Source organism: Triticum aestivum, chromosome 2D (genome assembly GCF_018294505.1).
Source record: "Triticum aestivum cultivar Chinese Spring chromosome 2D, IWGSC CS RefSeq v2.1, whole genome shotgun sequence".
Taxonomy (NCBI): Eukaryota; Viridiplantae; Streptophyta; class Magnoliopsida; order Poales; family Poaceae; genus Triticum; species Triticum aestivum.
This window is the reverse complement of record NC_057799.1, coordinates 38,910,550-38,932,490: the sequence shown is the minus strand read 5'-3', so window position 1 is coordinate 38,932,490 and position 21,941 is coordinate 38,910,550. Positions and strand designations below refer to the sequence as shown.

General features: G+C 47.6%; 1 long non-coding RNA gene across 1 annotated transcript; it reads left to right on the top strand.

Annotated features, from left to right (window-relative positions):
- The first annotated feature begins 7,176 nt into the window (after positions 1–7,176).
- On the top strand, positions 7,177–21,630 carry LOC123051398 (uncharacterized). The gene is made up of 4 exons (XR_006424099.1): positions 7,177–7,463; positions 20,441–20,535; positions 20,608–20,826; positions 20,949–21,630. It is a non-coding gene; the product is annotated as an uncharacterized lncRNA (long non-coding RNA).
- Positions 21,631–21,941: the final 311 nt, after the last annotated feature.

Below are 21,941 nucleotides of genomic sequence, written 5' to 3'. Positions count from 1 at the left end.
GGTAGGACAAAAGATGTCATGCAAGTTCTTTTCCATAAGCACGTATGACTATATTCGGAATACATGCCTACATTACATTGATGAATTGGAGCTAGTTCTGTGTCACCCTATGTTATGATTGTTACATAATGAACCGCATCCGGCATAATTCTCCATCACCGATCTAATGCGTACGAGCTTTTCACATATTGTTCTCCGCTTATTTACTTTTCCGTTGCTATTGTTACAATCACTACAAAACCCAAAAATATTACTTTTGCTACCGTTACCGTTACTTCCATACTACTTTGTTGCAGATATTAAGTTATCCAGGTGTGGTTGAATTGACAACTCAGCTGCTAATACTTGAGAATATTCTTTGGCTCCCCTTGTGTCGAATCAATAAATTTTGGTTGAATACTCTACCCTCGAAAACTGTTGCGATCCCCTATACTTGTGGGTTATCATAGGTTCGTCATGGTCTAGGAACATGATTCCCAGAATAGGATTACTGTACCACTCTGGTGCGGAACATATTATGTTTGACCTACGAGGTTTGGTAGTAACTTGATTTGAAGTTTCATGATCATCATCATTAACTTCCTCACTAATTGGTGTAGGCATCACTGGAACTGAGTTCTGTGATGAACTACTTTCCAATTCAGGAGCAGGTACAATTACCTCTTCAAGTTCTACTTTCCTCCCACTCACTAATTTCAAGAGAAACTCCTTCTCTAGAAAGGATCTATTCTTAACAATGAATATCTTGCCGTCGGATCTGTGATAGAAGGTGTACCCAACAGTTTCCTTTGGGTATCCTATGAAGACGCATTTCTCCGATTTGGGTTCGAGCTTATCAGGTTGAAGCTTTTTCACATAAGCATCGGAGCCCCAAACTTTAAGAAACGACAGCTTAGGTTTCTTGCCAAACCACAGTTCATATTGTGTCGTCTCAACGGATTTAGACGGTGCCCTATTTAACGTGAATGTAGCTGTCTCTAATGCATAACCCCAAAACGATAGTGGTAAATCAGTAAGAGACATCATATATCGCACCATATCTAATGAAGTGCGGTTACGACGTTCGGACACACCATTACGTTGTGGTGTTCCGGGTGGCGTGAGTTGCGAAACTATTCCGCATTGTTTCAAATGAAGACCAAACTCGTAACTCAAATATTTGCCTCCACGATCAGATCATAGAAACTTTATTTTCTTGTTACGATGATTTTCCACTTCACTCTGAAATTCCTTGAACTTTTCAAATGTTTCAAACTTATGTTCATTAAGTAGATATACCCATATCTGCTCAAATCATCTGTGAAGGTCAGAAAATAACGATACCCGCCGCGAGCCTCAACACTCATCGGATCGCATACATCAGTATGTATCCAATAAATCTGTTGCTCGCTCCATTGTTCCTGATAACAGAGTCTTACTCATCTTGCCCATGAGGCATGGTTCGCAAGCATCAAGTGATTCATAATCAAGTGATTCCAAAAGCCCATCAGTATAGAGTTTCTTCATGCGCTTTACACCAATATGATCTAAACGGCAGTGCCACAAATATGTTGCACTATCATTACCAACACACATCGTCACCTTGCCTTCAACTAGTCTTTGTTTATTTTGTAACTCCTGTTTCGAGTTACTAATCATATATAGCAACTGAACCAGTATCAAATACCCAGGGGCCACTATGAACACTAGTAAAGTACACATCAATAACATGTATATCATATGTACTTTTTTTCACTTTGCCATCCTTCTTATCCACCAAGTATTTGGGGCAGTTCCGCTTCCAGTGACCATTTCCTTTGCAGTAGAAGCACTCAGTTTCAGGCTTGGGTCTAGCTTTGGGCTTCTTCATAGGAGTGGCAACTTTCTTGCCATTCTTCTTGAAGTTCGCTTTCTTTCCCTTGCCCTTTTACTTGAAACTAGTGGTCTTGTCAACCATCAACATTTGATGCTTTTCTTGATTCTTCGTTGACTTCAGCATCACGAAGAGCTCGGGAATTGTTTTCGTCATCCCTTGCATATTATAGTTCATCACGAAGTTCCAGTAACTTGGTGATAGTGACTAGAGAACTCTGTCAATCACTATTTTATCTGGAAGATTAACTCCCACTTGATTCAAGCGATTGTAGTACTCAGACAATCTGAGCACATGCTCACTGGTCGAGCTATTCTCCTCCATCTTGTAGGCAAAGTACTGTCAGAGGTCTCATACCTCTCGACACGGGCATGAGTATGAAATACCAATTTCAGCTCTTGGAACATCTCATATGCTCCGTGACATTTCAAAACGTTTTTGAAGTCCCGGTTCTAAGCCGTGAAGCATGGTGCACTAAACTATCAAGTAGTTATCATACTGAGCTTGCCAAATGTTCATAACGTCTGCATTTGCTCCTGCAATTGGTCCGTCACCTAGCGGTGCATCAAGGACATAATTCTTGTGTGCAGCAATGAGGATAATCCTCAGATCACGGACCTAGTCCGCATCATTGCTACTATCATCTTTCAACATAGTTTTTCTCTAGGAACATATCAAAGATAAACAAGGAGCTACATCGCGAGCTATTGATCTACAACATAGTTATGCAAATACTATCAGGACTAAGTTCATGATAAATTAAAGTTCAATTAATCATATTACTTAAGAACTCCCACTTAGATAGACATCCCTCTAATCATCTAAGTGATCACGTGATCCATATCAACTAAACCATGTCTGATCATCACGTGAGATGGAGTAGTTTTCAATGATGAACATCACTATGTTGATCATATCTACTATATGATTCACGCCCGACCTTTCGGTCTAAATGTTCCGAGGCCATATCTGCATATGCTAGGCTCGTCAAGTTTAACCCGAGTATTCTACGTGTGCAAAACTGGCTTGCACCCATTGTATGTGAACGTAGAGCTTATCACACCCAATCACAGCACGAAGAACTGTCGCAACGGTGCATACTCATGGAGAACACTTGTACCTTGAAATTTTAGTGAGAGATCATCTTATAATGCTACCGCCGTACTAAGCAAAATAAGATGCATAAAGGATAAACATCACATGCAATCAATATAAGTGATATGATATGGCCATCATCATCTTGTGCCTTTGATCTCCATTTCCAAAGCACCGTCATGATCACCATCGTCATCGGCTTGACACCTTGATCTCCATCGAAGCATCGTTGTCGTCTCGCCAACTATTGCTTCTACGACTATCGCTACCGCTTAGTGATAAAGTAAAGCAATTACATGGCGATTGCATTTCATACAATAAAGCGACAACCATAAGGCTCCTGCCAGTTGCTGATAACTTTTACAAAACATGATCATCTCATACAACAATTTATATATCATCATGTTTTGACCATATCACATCACAGCAAGCCTTGCAAAAACAAGTTAGACGTCCTCTACTTTGTTGTTGCAAATTTTACGTGGGTGCTACGGGCTTAGCAAGAACCGTTCTTACCTACGCATCAAAACCACAACGATTTTTCGTCAAGTGTGTTGTTTTAAGCTTCAACAAGGACCGGGCGTAGTCACACTCGATTCAACTAAAGTTGGAGAAACAGACACCCACTAGCCACCTGTGTGCGAAGCACAGCGGTAGAACCAGTCTCATGAACGCGGTCATGTAATGTCGGTCTGGGCCGCTTCATCCAACAATACCGCCGAATCAAAGTATGACATGCTGGTAAGCAGTATGACTATTGTCACCCACAACTCTTTGTGTTCTACTCGTGCATATAACATCTACGCATAGACCTGGCTCTGATACCACTATTGGGGAACGTAGTATTTCAAAAAATTACCTACATCACGCAAGATCTATATAGGAGAAGCATAGCAACGAGCGGGGAGAGTGTGCCTACGTACCCTCGTAGACCGAAAGCGGAAGCGTTTAGTAACGCGGTTGATGTAGTCGAACGTCTTCGCGATCCAACCGATCCAAGTACCGAACGCACGGCACCTCCGCGATCAGCACACGTTCAGCTCGGTGCCTCGGTTATCTCTTACCCGAACCCTTTACTTATGCACTTTACTTTGTGATAGCCATATTGTTTCTTGTCATATGCTATCACTTAGTTGTTTATCTTGCTTAGCATAAGTTGTTGGTGCACATAGGTGAGCCTAGTTGTTGTAGGTTTTGTGCTTGTCAAATTAACCGCTAGGTTTATTCCGCGTTTGTTCAAGCCTAAACCGTAATTATTTTAAAGCGCCTATTCACCCCCCCTTCTAGGCGACATCCACGATCTTTCAGAAGGGCAGCCGCACTGGTTTATAAACCCAGCCGCGGCTGCTCCTTCGAACTTCTCTATATAGCAGGCTTTAGGGCCTAATTATGGCGCGCTGCCCTGTGAGGCTGCTGGCCCTTCTGGGCCTGAATATGCGCACCCTAGGTCTGGCAGGCCCACTGGGCAGCGCCCCAACAATTTTTTATATAGTTTTTTATATAGTTTTTGTCTTTTCTGTTTTATTTATTTTCTTCTATTTATTTCTGAGTATTTTTTTTTGCTGTAAGTTTAAGGAACATTGAAGTGCCCGTGTATCAGATGAGTTCTCGTCCGAAACCCTGATACTCTGAAAGAGATTGTCCAGTTTGTACACGAAGTGCATCCAGATTTCGCCGTGACCCTCTCTACTCTTTTGCACATGCTATGCGGGTGAAATGATGATACCATGCCAAGTTCCAACATTTTCAGAGTTCATTTTGTAGTGATTTTCAATTTCACGGTCATTTAGCTCTCTAAACAAATCGGTAAATGACTGAAAAACAGCAAATGATGTTAGAACGTGCTGGAAATTGGTGACGTCGCTTTGAATGCTGCATACTGAACGCAAAAATAGTCTGGAGTTCAAATAAGTTTAAGAAACATTGAAGTGCCCGTGTAACAGATGAGTTCTCGTCCGAAACCCTGATACTCCGAAAGAGATTGTCTAGTTTGTACACGAAGTGCGTCCAGATTTTGCCATGACCCTCTCTACTCTTTTGCACATGCTATGCGGGTGAAATGATGATACCATGCCAAGTTCCAACATTTTCAGAGTTCATTTTGTAGTGATTTTCAATTTCACGGTCATTTAGCTCTCTAAACAAATCGGTAAATGACTGAAAAACAGCAAATGATGTCAGAACGTGCTGGAAATTGATGACGTTGCTTTGAATGCTGCATACTGAACGCAAAAATAGTCTGGAGTTCAAATAAGTTCAAGAAACATTGAAGTGCCCGTGTAACAGATGAGTTCTCGTCCGAAACCCTGATACTCCGAAAGAGATTGTCCAATTTGTACACGAAGTGCGTCCAGATTTCGCCGTGACCCTCTCTACTCTTTTGCACATGCTATGCGGGTGAAATGATGATACCATGCCAAGTTCCAACATTTTCAGAGTTCATTTTGTAGTGATTTTCAATTTCACGGTCGTTGAGCTCTCTAAACAAATCGGTAAATGACTGAAAAATAGCAAATGATGTCAGAACGTGCTGAAAATTGATGACGTCGCTTTGAATGCTGCATACTGAACGCAAAAATAGCTTGGAGTTCAAATAATTTTAAGAAACATTGAAGTGCCCGCGTAACAGATGAGTTCTCGTCCGAAACCCTGATACTCCGAAAGAGATTGTCCAGTTTGTACACGAAGTGCGTCCAGATTTCGCCGTGACCCTCTCTACTCTTTTGCACATGCTATGCGGGTGAAATGATGATACCATGCCAAGTTCCAACATTTTCAGAGTTCATTTTGTAGTGATTTTCAATTTCACGGTCATTATCAATGATCTTTTTGTGTACAATCTGAATTGTCAATATGAGTCCTCAACGGTTTAGAAACCGGTGAAGACTCATATTGCGACCACAAATTCTACACATAGAGTTCAATGACGACCAAGTGCTTGTGATAGTTTGAGAAGTAACATATTTAAGGTGGTAAAAATCTTGCTAGGGGAGTGAGGTGGGACTAAAAACAGCCTCTGCCACAACATCTTTACTACCGGTTCATGCCACGAACCGGTACTAAAGGGGCTGGCCGGGCCCCAGCCCCTTTAGTACCGGTTCGTGGCATGAACCGGTACTAAAGCTTCGCACTGAACCGGTACTAAAGATCTCCTCCCGCCTAGCCGTTTGAACCGGCACTAATGGACACATTAGTGTCGGCTCAAATGCAAACCGGGACTAATGTGTCTCACATTTGACCCTTTTTCTACTAGTGTTTTGGTGAAGATCACGGAGAAGGGACCACATGCAATGACGGTCCTCCGTCTGTGGCTCGCCATAGACACAGGTAAGCCTCCGGGGTGGCTCACCCGCCATACCAGTTACATACGCATCAATATATCGTTCATTTATTTCTTTTACATCTAGACTCAAAGACTCATGCCAATACAAAGCAAGACCACCACTAGACCGACACAATCAAAAGCATCAAAACCTCTCAAACCTAACCTAGCACGAAGACGTTTCATTTTATTCTTAGACTGCCTAGTCTCACAAAGAAAAACGATACTCGGGGAGTGAGCCTGCACTAGACTCACAAGGTCACGAACTGTCGGAGAGTTTCCACCCCCTCGGCAGTTCCATCTGAGGAGATTCATTGCTCCTGACGGGGCTCCGCCGGCCCCGTCAGTTCGTCGGCGGCCCCTGTACCGACAGCCTCCAAGTTGTTGGTCCGGTCCACCATCTCCTGGTCAGCCACCTCGCCCTCATGCTGGGACTGCTGCACCTCCCAAGACAGAAATACATGGCCCTTGCATTACAATATACGGACCTTCCTATAATTCTCCAGTAGGATTCGCCGGCGGCTCTATCTGTCTTTGCCGAGGATTCACTGGAGCGTTTTTAGTATGGACACTTTGCTTTGGAGAGATCAAGACTTCACCGGTAGATCGGGAGTTTATTCCTTGGAAAATTCATCATGAGCAAATCAAAGTAGCAGAATTTTGTTTTTTTGGCAAGCTGTAGCTGAACTGAGTGTACCACAATTATTTGGTTACAGAAAGTGTCCTCATGTATCGAGGATCTCTTGCCTCTTGAACCGTAACTCTATAATCTTGGAGTAAAATTCCTGCAAAAAAAAGAGGTTACGATGCATGATTGGGCCAGATCTCTTTAGCCCACTTATTAGTTGCACTTGGTTGAGCCCAAGTAACAGCAATGGGTGGGTATGTCGCAGCGGGCTTTCGTCCTCCTCCGCCTCCCCTGTCTTTCCGACCTCCAGATCGCAGGCCGGCCACCGGAGTAACCGAGCGAGCTCACCTCCGCGGCGGTCCTTCCCGCGGTCGGCGAGATCCATCCGCAATCTCCTCCCTCGCCCCACCTTCTAGTTCCAGAATACCGTTCCGTTCTTTGGCGCGGCAAGCCGGAGAGCGGCCGGCGGCCACCGGAGACCGAGGCGGATCTAGCATGCGGCGTCGCTCCGGTGACACCCGCAGAAACCAAGCGCAAGGGTGAGGAGGCAACTCACTCGCACTCGGGTAAGTGCAGAGCCTGTACTAGATACACTGAAGTCTGAATTACTGTGAGAATCTGAATTATCTGACCCTTGTGAACTCCAAGACATACATACTGAAGAACAGAAGAGTGCCAATGCACGGCAATGTAGTGCATCCTCTGTTCCTAAATATAAGACGCTTCGGCAGCTCAATTTGAACTGCCAAAACATCTTACATTTAGAAACAGAGGTAGTGCATCCTGGATAAATATTCCTTTTCCAAATGATGGCCAAATCAATTTTCAGTTCTAAGAACACAAGGTACAGTCTACAGTGTGGGGAAATACATCTCTGAAATACATATAGTAAGCACGGTGAGACCCACGGTATGCACGGGAGACGCACAGAGCATCAATTATTCATAGTACAAACATATGAAGTGCTAACACATGAAACAGAAACACTGATGGGAAATCACAACGTAACCAGCTTGTGGCGAAAGGGGGGCGACGGAGGCTGCTCCTCTGTCGACATGAATCATACAGATACAGGCTCTTCCTGTGCCCCCTGATCCTTGTCCCTGTTAAGGTTCAGGATGCCAGCATGAGAAAGCAGAGCCCAGATGTGGGTGAGGAACTCCCCACCATTCTCAAGATGTTGCATGTGTTGCTTGGCGGTGGAGTGCGAGGGCGCGACATAGATGATTGTCTCGGCCCAGAAATCCCCCATCACCTTCCAGCGCTGGAGCCCATCCGGCATGCTCGCGAGCTGCTTGCCGAGCTGCACGCCTTTCTTGAAGACTGTCACAGGGTCATCACCCTCTTCTATCTCTTCTAACTTCTTCTTTATATCGTAAATCTCAGGATGTTTATAGGATCCAAAAAGCTGTTTACGTTCTTTCAGCACCTTTGCTTTCAACTCTCTTGTATCCACCTCGTGGTACGGAAGCAGTTCTGGGACAGCTGCAATCAAGTATGCACAGTATCTAGACAAATTAACTGCAACACCTCGGTCATTATCTCGAGTAATCCCATCTGTCTGATCATCAGAAATATCACAATATTCAGTTGTGATATGCCAGATGAACATGATTTCGAACTGAGAGTGATCCTTGAATGTCCAATAACACTTATCAAACATTTGATTCGTCCTTAGTAATGCTTCTCCATTGGTTAGCTTGCCATCAGTTCTTATGAGCCCCCTAGCAATAGCTGCCTTCACTGCATCAGAAATCTCTACTGGTTCTACGGATTGGATAATAATTGAGGCCTGGTTGATCTTATTTCTCAATGCCCCAAAAATTATAACCTTTCTAAGAAAACCAATTACTCTTCCAATTAATGCATTGGCTGCATTGCAGTTTTTCTTGACATACCTGCAGGCTAGTGATACCTGGACCAAATCTGAAGCCAGATAAAATGCTGCCTGCACTAGTTCCACTACGAGGACTATGCCAAGAACTAGTATAGTAATAATGTAATCAGCATCTGTACTGTTTACTTCTATGATAGGTTTTGGTGTCTCAATAACCAGTGATTTTCTGAAGGCAAACACTCCAACCGTAAAAATGAGAATTATCTTGAGCAAAACCAAAAACGGAATGAGTGGTAGCCATGATTCCATCGATAGAAAGGTATAGTGATACTTTGTGAAGAAGAAATCATAGCAAAGACCCAACTCTACCTCAATAATTCTGAATGCTCTTCTGAAATCCCCTTCAGATGGCAACAATTTTGTGAAGACGAAATCGTGGCCTCTAAGAACAGTGGCTTCGGGACAGATATCCCCGAAGTAGCGGCGATTCAAGAGTTGCCGACACAAGGCATATGACAGGCATAAGTCTTTCAATGCTTTGCCATGAGCTGAGTTGCCACAACAATCCCATATTTGGTCAATGGTAATGGATCGATCTGAGTTGCCATGGTGATCCTGCTTCCACAGCAAATGGTCAGCGATAAAAATGGGCCTCTCCAAGACTACATAATTGTAGCCCTTCATGCTCTCAGAGTCCGGGTCACATGGATGATCATTTGCATGTTTCTCCATCCTATCTGCTACTAGTGTGTGACAATAATTCTTGCAGTACCCCAGCAATATTAACCCCGGGGACTCCAAACACGTTGTACATAAAACGAGTGCAGAAAGACAGGAGACACTAGGAACTTGAACTGCCATGCCACTTTAGAAAGCTTCGAGGTGAACTTGAATTTGATAGCCTAGATATCATATATGCATAGAAACAATATTTACAGGTCTCGACAAAAACCTGTATGTACTTTTTGCCAAAGCTGCCATAGAATTCATATTTCTGGACGACCGTCGGGCCCACTGAAGCCATCAAGAGAACAGCAGCCCAGACGGGATACGAGGAACTCTTGATTGGGAAGGAGTCCATCATACCCAATGTGAAGAGGACGAGAGGGAATGCAAGTGTTGTACACATGCTCAGGGCACCTTTCACGAAGGAATGATGCCACCGCCGCTTGCAAGAGCCCAATATGAGCTGGAGAAGCAGCAGAGCCGTGGCCATTACCACCAGAACTTCAACCTGGACGACCGTCCTCCTTGGGTGGTTCAACCAAGGAGACAAAGCCTCCATTGCCCTCGTCATGTTAACAGCTCCATCTTGTGTGGATCCCGGCTCCATGGAGGGAGATGGATGGGGAGGCCTGTGTGTGTGCGTGTGTGTTTTGCTCTTGTGGAGCTGGGTGTTTGTCTTGGGGGTCAATGAGGCTGGTTTGCACAGGCAATGAGGTTACTATATATGGTGTTGGCTTCCTCCAATGACTACTATAAATGAGACTATACCGCGTAGGGATTCCAGCATAAATAATTGGACTTGGGACGGAGGAATCCGTATGTTTTGTTAACACTAGGCAATTGCACGGGGGCACAAATATTCTAGCGAGTTAATATAATTGTGTATAAAAAAGGACTTACCTTTAATTGCTTGCTTATGTTATGTTAAAGTTGCTTGCTTATGTTATGCCACCGTATGTGTTCATTTCTAAAAAACTGTTGTTTCTGTTCATCGTTTCTGAAGATGACATTTTGTGTTACAGTTTCGTTTTCACATTCTTCCTCAGGTCGGAAATGTTAGGAATGGGCAACTACATTCACAGGAGGGCCAAGGGCCAGTACATATACATGTGTATGGTAAAGTGCAAGAGAGACTATACACATCTAACACCCTCCCTCAAACTCATGGTGGATCAACAACACTGAGTTTGGAGAGAAGAAAACTATGCTGCGCTTGAGTCTGTGCCTTCGTGAAGAAGTCCGCCAACTGTAACTCAGAGGGCACATAGTGAAGAGCGAGAGTCTGATCCTGCACAGCAGCACGCACAAAGTGGGCATCCACACCGATGTGCTTGGTGAGCTCATGCTTCACCGGGTCACGCGCAATACTGATAGCACCAGTACTGTCTGACAATAAGGGAGTCGAGGTACTAGCAGACACACCAAAGTCCTCAAGTAACCACCGTAACCAGATCACCTCAGCCGTCAGCATAGCCATGGCTCGCAACTCAGCCTCTGTACTCGAGCGAGAAACGGCAGTCTGTTTCTTTGTCTTCCAGGCAATAAGAGAGCCACCAAGAAAGACACAATAAGCAGACAGCGAGCGTCGATCAGAGGGATCACTAGCCCAGGTAGCATCAGAGTAGGCCTGGAGCTCAAGAGAGCTGGAGCGGGGAAAGAAAAGGCGCTGAGAGAGCGTGCCACGAAGATATCGTAGAACACGGAGGAGATGACTATAGTGGACAGAGGTGGGGGCTGAAACGAACTGACTCAGGATATGAACAGGATAGGAGATATCAGGACGCGTAACAGCAAGATAGACAAGACTGCCAACAAGGTGACGATAGCGAGTGGGGTTAGGGAGAGGGTCACCATCAGAAGCACGAAGCTGAACGTTGAGTTCCATAGGAGTCACAACTGTGCGCTCATCACCGAGAGCAGCGCGAGCAAGAAGATCCTGAATATATTTTTCTTGGGAGATGTAGAAGCCATCAGAGGTCGAGGAGATCTCAATCCCAAGAAAATAGCGAAGTGGACCAAGATCAGTCATGAGGAACTGGTCGCGAAGGCGAGCCTTAACAAAGGCTATGTAGTCAGAGTCGTCACCAGTGATGATCATGTCATCAACATAGAGAAGGAGCAGAGTCCGACCACGAGGAGACGTGTGAACAAACAACGCGGGATCATGATCACTGGGCAAGAAGCCAGCGGCAGTCACCACAGAGGCGAAGCGCTCAAACCAGGCGCGAGGGGCCTGTTTAAGACCATAGAGGGAGCGGCGAAGTCGACAGACCAAACCATCAGGAGCATAGTACCCCGGTGGTGGCTGCATATAAACCTCCTCACGCAACTCGCCATTAAGAAAAGCGTTCTGAACATCAAGTTGAGAGATAGACCAATGACGAACAGAAGCAACAGCAAGAAGAGTGCGAACAGTGGTCATGTGGGCCACAGGAGCGAATGTCTCATCATAATCGCGTCCCTGCTCCTGCTGAAAACCACGGGCCACAAGGCGCGCTTTGTAGCGCTCAAGAGAACCATCAGAGCGAGTCTTAATCTTGTAGACCCACTTGCAGGTGATGGGACGGACACCGGAAGGGAGGGAAACCAGATCCCATGTGCCAGAGCGCTCAAGGGCAGCAAGCTCTTCGGCCATCGCAAGCTGCCATTCAGGCTGAGTCATGGCAGTCCGATAGGAAGTGGGCTCAGCAATAACAGAGAGACCGTACCGATCAGGAGAGTAGCGATCAGGCGGGGGGCGAGGCCGAGCACGGAGGTTATGAACCGGGGGAGGCGTGAAAGGAGGTGCACCAGAGGTGGAAGGCGCATCAGGGGAAACATCCTCAGAACGAGGGCGACGAGTATAGTGAAGAGGAAATGGTGAGAGAGGGCGACGGACTGGAGATGATGGTGGAGAGTTGGAGGAGGAGGATGGGGAAGATGGTGTCGGTGGTGAAGGAGAAGGAAGGAGAGGTGCAGGCGGAGGAGGAAAAACATGAGGAGGCACATAGCAGGGTGTATCAGGGAGAAGAAGAAAAGAAAGATCGTCCACAGAGAAGCTCGAGGTAGAAGGACGTGGGTAGTAAGAGCGAGACTCGTCAAAGGTCACATCACGCGAGATGCGCAAACGACGACCAACAGGATCCCAGCAGCGATAGCCCTTGTGCTCATCACTGTAGCCAAGAAAAACACACTCAACCGACTGAGCAGTCAGTTTGGTGCGTTCTCGCGGGGCAAGAAGGACATAGCACACACATCCAAACATACGAAGAGCTGAGTAGTCAGGAGAGCGACCAGTGAGACACTCCATAGGAATACCACCCTGCAGAGCAGTCGATGGCTGTATGTTGATGAGATAGGTGGATGCAGAAACAGCCTCAGCCCAAAAATGGGGTGGGAGAGAAGCGGCAATCATCAGAGCACGAGCCGTCTCAAGTAGATGACGATGCTTACGTTCGGCAACGCCATTCTGAGCATGTGCACCAGGACATGAGAACTGGGCAAGAGTACCCTGTTCCGCAAGAAAACCACGCAACAGCTGGGAGATAAACTCACCAGCGGAGTCAGCACGAAAAGTACGAATGGGCGTGGAAAACTGGGTGTGAACCATGGCAGCAAAACGTTTGTATATAGAGAGAACCTCGCTACGAGATTTCATAAAGTAGAGCCAAGTGTAGCGAGAGAAATCATCAATAAACAAGATATAGTAGCGGTGACCACCTTTCGAATCAAAGGGAGCAGGACCCCATACATCAGAATGAACTAAGTCAAAAGGACGCTGAGATACCGACTCACTGGTAGGATAAGGTAACTGGGTCTGTTTGCCAAGTCTGCAGCCATTACAATGTAAAGAAACATCTCCAGATACAGACCCTAAGAGGCCCTGACGAACTAAAGAAGACAAGCGAGAGCCACATATGTGACCAAGGCGATGATGCCACTGCTGGAAGGACGCAGACGAAGAGGCAGCAAGAGCATGGGAGCTGGCTGAAGTGGTGGCAGCGGAAGGAACACAAAGCCAGTCAACCTCCCAAAGGCCCTCTGACTCACGGCGCCGGGGGCCAGCACCAACCAAAGCCTTGGTGCGACGATCCTGAATGGAGCAAGAGTCGGTATCAAGAATGACACGACAACCAGAATCAGTAAGTTGGGCAGCGGAAAAAAGATTCATGGTGAGGCGAGGAACATGTGAAACACTAGGAACAGAAAAAGATGGAGTGGAAAGAAGACCACGGCTAGCAACAGGAAGAGGTGTGCCATCAGCGGTAAGAACATTAACAGGCGAATCAAGAGGTCGGAGAGAAGACAGCACGGAAGAATCAGAAGACATATGAAAAGAGGCTCCAGAATCCAGAACCCACGAAGATGTACCTGACTGTGTAGATGCCTGCGGTGGTGGAGCAGTGGCTGCAGTCACAGCAGCAGCGGAACCGGTCGACGAAGAGCCTGAGGAAGCTAAGAGACGCTTGAGCCTCATAATGTCCTGGTCAGTGAGTGACGGGGTCGAGGAGGATCCAGGAGTCCCACTGGAAGAGGAGCGCCTCTGGTCTCGCTTCTTCTCACGGCAATCAGACTCTGGGTGACCTGGCCGAGAGCAGTAGCCACAGAAGGTGTCACGGCGCGACCGGCCCCTCTCAGCATAAGAAGGACGACCCACCCCCCTGAAGGAGTAGGCAGGAGCGGTGGAGCGGTGAGGCGAGCAGGTGGCATAGGAGCTCGGGCGGCCAACACTGATGGAACCACAAGTAACCCAGCAGAGCGTAGGCGGGTCTCTTCAGCACGAAGCTCAGCAAGTACCTCCAAGATAGTAACACGACCACGAGCGAGCAGGTGAGCACGGCGAGGCTCGAACTCAGAGCGAAGACGAGATAAGAACTCGTGAACCCGCTGAAACTCCAAATCGGACCGTGTAGTCTGACAGCAACGGCAAGTTCCACAAACGACGGTCCGAAGAGAGTCAAGCTGACGCCAGATGGCAGAGCACTGTGAATAGAACTCATCAACAGAGGAATCACCTTGCTGGAGTGCATGCTCCTGACGCACCACAGATAGGTAGAGAGCATCACTAGAGGGCTGATAGCGCTGACAGAGATAAGACCACATCGCTGCAACTGTGCCAAGTCCCATGAACTCCGAGGCGAACTGAGGAAGGACACTCGCAGTAAGAACAGCAGCAGCACGAGCATCATCATTGCACCACTGAGTGTAAGCAGACAGATCATCACGATAGGCAGAAAGGGCATCCGAATAGGCTGACATCTGCTGATCATAGGCATCAACTGTAGTATCATCGAGAGCCTTGGCGGCATCAGGATCAGCCTGAGAAGCATCAGCAGCAAGAACCGGCGGTGCTGGCGGGGTAGGAGCCACTGGAGCAACAGGGCAAGGCGGACAGGGGACCTCGCCAGAGAGAACACCCCACAGAAGGAGACCGCGCATGTGGATACTCACAAAGCCCGCAAACTCGGCATAGTTGGTGCCATCGAAGATCACCGAGCACCGAGGAACGGCGACATAGCCCGAAGAAGACATGAGGAGCTCTTTTTTTTGTCAACTGCTACAGTAGACTGCTACAGGAGACCCCGATCCAGATCGGGATCGGGCTCGCGCTGGCTCGATCCAGCCCCGATGGAGGAAGCGGGGGGAGGGCGAGCGTGGGAGGGGCCGGCCCTGAGCAGCACCGGCTGCAGCAGGAGGCGGCCAGGGGCGGCAGGGCGCAGGGAGGTCGCGGCCGGGCGCGGGGAGGTGGCTGCCGGCCGCGGCCGAGCACGGGAAGGCACGGGGCGGCGCGAGGCGGCAACGGCAAGCCGCGGCCGCGCTTGGGGCGGCGCGGGACAGCGACGGCAGGCCCCGGCCGAGCTCGGGGCAGCGCAGGCCGGGGCGAGACGGCGTGGCGGCGGGAGGAAGAGAGCCGGGGGCGAGGGAGGAGGTGGCCGCCGCCGGCGACGAGGTAGAGGGAGGCCGGCGACGGGGGAGCGAGGCACGGAGCTGCGAGCGTGCGGGAGCGGGAGAGGAACCTAAGCATCTGATACCATGTTAGGAACGGGCAACTACATTCACAGGAGGGCCAAGGTGAAAGAACATGCGGTGCCCCCATGTTTGGTTTTGGTAATTGATGACAATCTCTATGGACTAATGATTGCCTTGAGTTATATTTGAAGAATTTGTCCATAGGCATTTCTTGAAGTTCATGTGTTGGTTTCAAGGAGTTTATGTGATGATCAAGGTGTTATTAAGAAATTATCCAAAGATTGGTCATGTGAGAGTTGAGCTTATTGCAAGCATGTCTTGGAGAAGAAGATTGTGTGATCATTCATGTATATCTTCAAGACATCATCCAAATGAAGAGAGTTGAAAAGATTCATGGTTGATCAAGACTAAGTCAAGAGTGAATCAACTTGATCAACTCACAAAGCGTAGAAGATGTACCGAGAGGGATCAAGCGATCCCATGGTGTGGTAAGCATTGTCAATTACGCTTTGTGTACTAACCCATGATCTTCGTGAGAGTTCTTTGTGGGGTTAGGTTGCGGTGTGCAAGTTCAAGTGAAGCATCATGAAGAGATCAAATGCTTGAAGCTTGCCGTCCATTGTGGTGACAATGAACTTGTGAAGATGTTGCGGTGTGCAAGTTCAAGTGAAGCATCATGAAGAGATCAAATGCTTGAAGCTTGCCGTCCATTGTGGTGACAATGGACTTGTGAAGATGTTGCGGTGTGCAAGTTCAAGTGAAGCATCATGAAGAGATCAAATGCTTGAAGCTTGCCGTCCATTGTGGTGACAATGGACTTGTGAAGATGTGCGGAAGAGTGGCTCACCCATAGTGGAGCATGGGGAGCAATCAACTAGTCTTCATCGAGCCAACGCAACCAAGAAAGGTGGTCCAACTTGAGGGAGTCAAGATCGTCATCATCTAGCTCAGGTGGACCATGTGCAAGGCAAAGATTTGCTCTTGATAGGTTTTCTATTTTACCGGTCTCATGATGGTAGTTGGGAGACCGGGTTATAGGATCGATTGTCGTACTATCAAGGGGGGCTCTCGATGAGTAGCTTGATCGTATCGTTCATAGAGAGCTCAAACCATTGCATCCTTGCATCATCTTTATTGGTTCTTGTTTGGTTCTTCTCTTTATGAGTTTTGGAGCTTATGGTCATCTTGATGACAAGCTCGAGTTCATCGAAAACGGAGTTCACTCGCATCTTCTATGATGTTTTCGATGTTGGAGGTTATGCCGGTTCTTTTCGGTTGGAGGTTTCACTCCTCTATTTGTTGGCATACCTCCCCTGCCTCTTCTTACTATAACCAGTCGCTGTTTTGATACTACTCGCCTTCCTCTTTCCAACAAGCTTGAGTTTGCTCAATTCGGAGCTCATATGCAGAAGTTATGGCAGTTTTGGTCCCGGCGGTAGTACCGCGGGCCGGAGCGGTAGTATCTCTTGGGTGCTACAAGCGGTAGTACCGCTGGTAGCCCCAGCCGTAGTACCGCTGCGGTCTCGTACTAGTACCGCCTCGATTCGAGGGGTCTTTTTTCGTGTCGGGTTCTACGGTACTAGCCGCGGCAGTGGGGGCCGTAGTACCGCTCGTTTGCGGTAGTACCGCCCTGCCACCGCGGTAGTACCGCTCCGGGCCCAGCGGCAGTACTGCGAGGGGGAGCGGTAGTACCGCTGGCCAAGCGGTAGTACCGCTCTCTGCGGGGCTGGTGTGGGGGGTAACGGTTGGATTGTTCCCCCACTATATATGGAGGTCTTCTTCCCCAATGAACCTTATCCTTTGAGCTCGTGTTCTTCCCCCATTATTGACCTTCTTCGAGTTTGCTAACTCTCAATCCCTCCATGGATTCTTGCTAGTTTTTGAGGGAAAAGAAAGAGGAGATCTAGATCCACATTTCCACCAATCACTTTCTCCTCTATGTGAGGGGAACCCATTGGATCTAGATCTTGGAGTTCTTGGTGTTCTCCTTCTTGTTCTTCCTCTCATTTTCCTCCCTAGCATTAGTTGCTTCGGTGGGATTTGAGAGAGAAGGACTTGGGCACTCCGTGTGCCCTTGCCATTGCATTTGGTGCATCGGTTTGAGTTCTCCACGGTGATACGTGGAAGTTACAAGTTGAGAAGCTTATTACTCTTGGGTGCTTGGTACCCTTGAGCTTGTTCCTCTTGGGTGCTTGGGCGCCCTAGACGGTTGGTGGTGTTCGGAGCTCAATCATTGTGGTGTAAAGCTCCGGGCAAGCGTCGGGGTCTCCAATTAGGTTGTGGAGATCGCCCCGAGCAATTTGACGGGTTCCGGTGACCGCCCCCAAGGGTTGCCAAAGTGTACGGGTTCGGTGACCGCCCCCAAGGGTTGCCATTTGTATGCGTTCGGTGACCGCCCTCAAGGGTCCCTTAGTGGAATCACGGCATCTTGCATTGTGCGAGGGCGTGAGGAGATTACGGTGGCCCTAGTGGCTTCTTGGGGAGCATTTTGCCTCCACACCGCTCCAAACGGAGATTAGCATCCGCAAGGGTGTGAACTTCGGGATACATCATCGTCTCCGCGTGCCTCGGTTATCTCTTACCCGAGCCCTTTACTTATGCACTTTACTTTGTGATAGCCATATTGTTTCTTGTTATATATCTTGCTATCACCTAGTTGTTTATCTTGCTTAGCATAAGTTGTTGGTGCATATAGGTGAGCCTAGTTGTTGTAGGTTTTGTGCTTGACAAATTAACCGCTAGGTTTATTTCGCATTTGTTCAAGCCTAAACCGTTATTATTTTAAAGCGCCTATTCACCCCCCCCCCCCTCCTCTAGGCGACATCCACGATCTTTCACAAAGGCCAATACATATACATGTGTATGGTAAAGTGCAAGAGAGACTATACACATCTAACAGGAAATATAAGTCCATTTAATCCCTCAAATATTTTTAGTTTTAATTGCTGAAAAATTTCAGCCGATGAGAACCTCAAACATGAAAGGGGTCTAAATAGATAGTTAAAACTAGAACCGCAGGCACGGCAATGCTATATTGAAGTAGTATACTCTGAAGACACCCTTGTAGAGGTCGATCGGTACATGCCATGGACATGAGAAAATAGTAGCTCTACCAACAATAAGATCATGTCGATTAGATTAGACATAATCGAGAGCCCGTTGTTAACATCTCATGCAAATACCATCCGTCTCTCCTGCTGATAACAGGTCGTGTGTTCTACTTCTTACAATTCTCTTCACTTGGATAAGCTTTCGGACGGATAAAGGCAGCGAAGGCATTTTGATCCACGTGCGAGAGTCGCCACAGGGGACGATAGCACAGACGAACGAGCACCAAGCGCGGAAGAAAGGCACATGTGCGAGACGGGATCAGTAGAGCAAGCACTGAAAACTCCGTCAGGAATCACCGGGTAGCGAGGGACAGCAACATAGCCCGATGCAGCAGACATTTTTTTTAGCAGAGATCAGACCTTCCAATCGAGATGCTCGATCTGAGCAGAGATCGGCGGCCGCGGGAAGGGGATGCGAAGTCCAGGCGAGAGGGGCGGAGCCCAGGCACTGGAGCGCGGGAACGGAGGGAGCAGCGGGCACCTGGCGGGCGGCGGGAGCTGCCAGGCAGGAGCGGCGCCTGAACGCGGGGGCGGCGGGAGCGCCTGAGCGCGGGAGCGGCGGAGTCCTGGCGGGAGAGGAGACGACCGCCGAGCGGAACCAGCTGGGCGCGATCGGGGGCCTCCCTACGGCGATCGAGGAGGAGAGGCGCCTGGCGGGAGGAGATGGAGCAGCGACGCCGAGCGAAGGGAGAACGCGGCGACGGCAGGAGTGGATCGAAGCACGAGTTGCGCGTGCGAAAAAAAGACCTAAAGCTCTAATACCATGTTAGGAATAAGCAACTTGTATTCCCATGAGGCCATAGGCCGATATATATACATGTACAGGTGTGGTACATATGCAGGAAACCCCTTATACTACGGGATAAATACAAAGGGGTATACATGACTTATATTATAACTCTAACAAGGACGAGAGGGAATGCAAGTGTTGTACACATGCTCAGGGCACATTTGACGAAGGAATGATGCCACCGCCGCTTGCAGGAGCCCAAGATAAGCTGGAGAAGCAGCATAGCAGAGCTGTGGCCATTACCACCAGAACTTCAACCTGGACGACCGTCCTCCTTGGGTGGTTCAACCAAGGAGACAAAGCCTCCATTGCCCTCGTCATGTTAACAGCTCCATCTTGTGTGGATCCCGGCTCCATGGAGGGAGATGGATTGGACAGCCTGTGTGTTTTGTGGAGCTGGGTGTTTGTCTTGGGGGTCAATGAGGCTGGTTTGCACAGGCAATGAGGTTAGTATGGTGCTGGCTTCCTCCCACGACTACTATAAATGAGACTATACTGCGTAGGGATTCCAGCATAAATAATTGGACTTGGGACGGAGTCCGTATGTTTTGTTAACACTAGGTAATTGCACGGGGGCACAAATATTCTGGTGAGTTAATATAATTGTGTATAAAAAAAGGGACTTACCTTTAATTGCTTGCTTATGTTATGTTAAAATTGCTTGCTTATGTTATGCCGCAGTATGTCTTCATTTCTAAATAAACTATTCTTTCTGTTTCATCATTTCTGAAGATGACAGTTTGTGTTACAGTTTCATTTTCACATGCTTCCTCAGGTCGGAAATATAAGTCCATATTTAATCTCAAGCCAAAAAAATTTACCTATAATTGCTGAAAATTTCAGCCAGTGACAACCTCAAACATGAAAGGGGTCTAAATAGATAGTTAATACTAGAACCGCAGGCACGGCAATGCTGTATTGGAGCAGTATACTCTGAAGACGCCCTTGTAGAGGTCGATCGGTACATGCCATGGACATGAGAAAATAGTAGCTCTACTAAGGATAAGATCATGTCGATTAGATTAGACATAATCGAGAGTCCGTTGTTAACATCTCATGCAAATACTATCCGTCTCATGCTAATAACAGGCCGTGTGTTCTACTTCTTACAATTCTGTTCACTTGGTTAAGCTTTTAGACGGATAAAGGCAGGAAAGGCATCTGATCCTGATACCAGGTACTTCGCTCATTCTGCAAGTAAAGGTACTTGACAGATTAGAAGGAAGGTACTTGACAGATTAAAAGAGATTCTTCTTCCCTCATCACGTGCATATGTCCTCAAACACTTTTGTGTACAGGAGTGGAGTAATAGAGTTGGGGTGGAATAACAGCGCAGTGCGGCACATGTCGGTACTGTCGGGTGGCCGGAGAACAGTCGGCATAACTCAAGGCCACCGGCGATGCGTTTCAACAATCGGCACCACTGCAAACTCATTTTGGCATTTCCAGTTGGGTGCACGATGGTAGCTGCACGATGCGCATGCGGGTCTCTGAGAACGGCCTCTATCTATCTGGAGGTAAAGGACAAAGCGGGACTACTAATAATGTCATAAAAGCTATTGGAAAATGGCAGCTTCAACCTGATAACAACCACAATTAGGAAGAAAGGAAATTTAACTTGATATGTTTCATCTGCCAGGGTATACATACATTCAAGGCTTTGAGGAAGCATATCGCAAGCAATGTCTGAAGTCGTCCCGGGCAGCTCCTGAACACACTTCTCTACATGAATTCTTCCAGGATGACCATCACTTGATCTTCTTCTGTCGAGTACTGGGGCGTCTTGGCGGAGTGCGTGGCTGCTGCTGCTGTCATCATCTTTGATTTTGGTGAATGCACTCGTCGGCCGTGTCTGCCACTGAATAACAGACGTGCTACGGTACAGACCTGGTGAATAACAAACTACTTTCTCTGTAAAAAAATATAAGAGCGCTAAACACTCTTATATTTCTTTACTGAGGGAGTATGTACTACTAGAGAAGATTCAGAAACGCGGCAAGATTCAGAGACCCAAGGCATCTACAGTTTGGCCCTTCAACCAAGCATCTAGCTTGCTTGCTACAGAAGCTCTCGTCGACTCGACCGAAGCACCAATGCCCGTATCAATCAACATTCTCAGACCTGTCACGATGACAAAGATTGGTCAGACTCAGATCAGATCTCTTCACAGAACATAATGGAAACTCGTGGCTCAATGCAAGTAAGCATCTATTGCACACTCCTATCTGGCGGGATATCTTAAAAGGTCTCGATTTCTAGTTTTCTACCACTCCATCACAATGGTTCACAATGGAAATGGAGCAACGATGTCCTTCTGGTCCGATCTTTGGATCCCCCACTCCACCATAACCCTTTTTTTAACACGGTACAGACGCAATCGCTCATACATACGCGCATGCACTCATCCCTATAAACGCACGCATGCACACCCTGCACCTATGAGCACCTTCGAAAGACTGAGCCGGCATATCATCTTGAGATTTACGAAGTCACCCTAGACGTCTTAGGTTATGGCTACCACAGCCCTTGCTCGACGTTTCCCTGCCCTCTTTTGTCATTCCAATAGAACTCACACCTCGGTGAGTCGGGTTATGGCTACAAATGATCTAACCTTGGACCTTACACCTTGGCT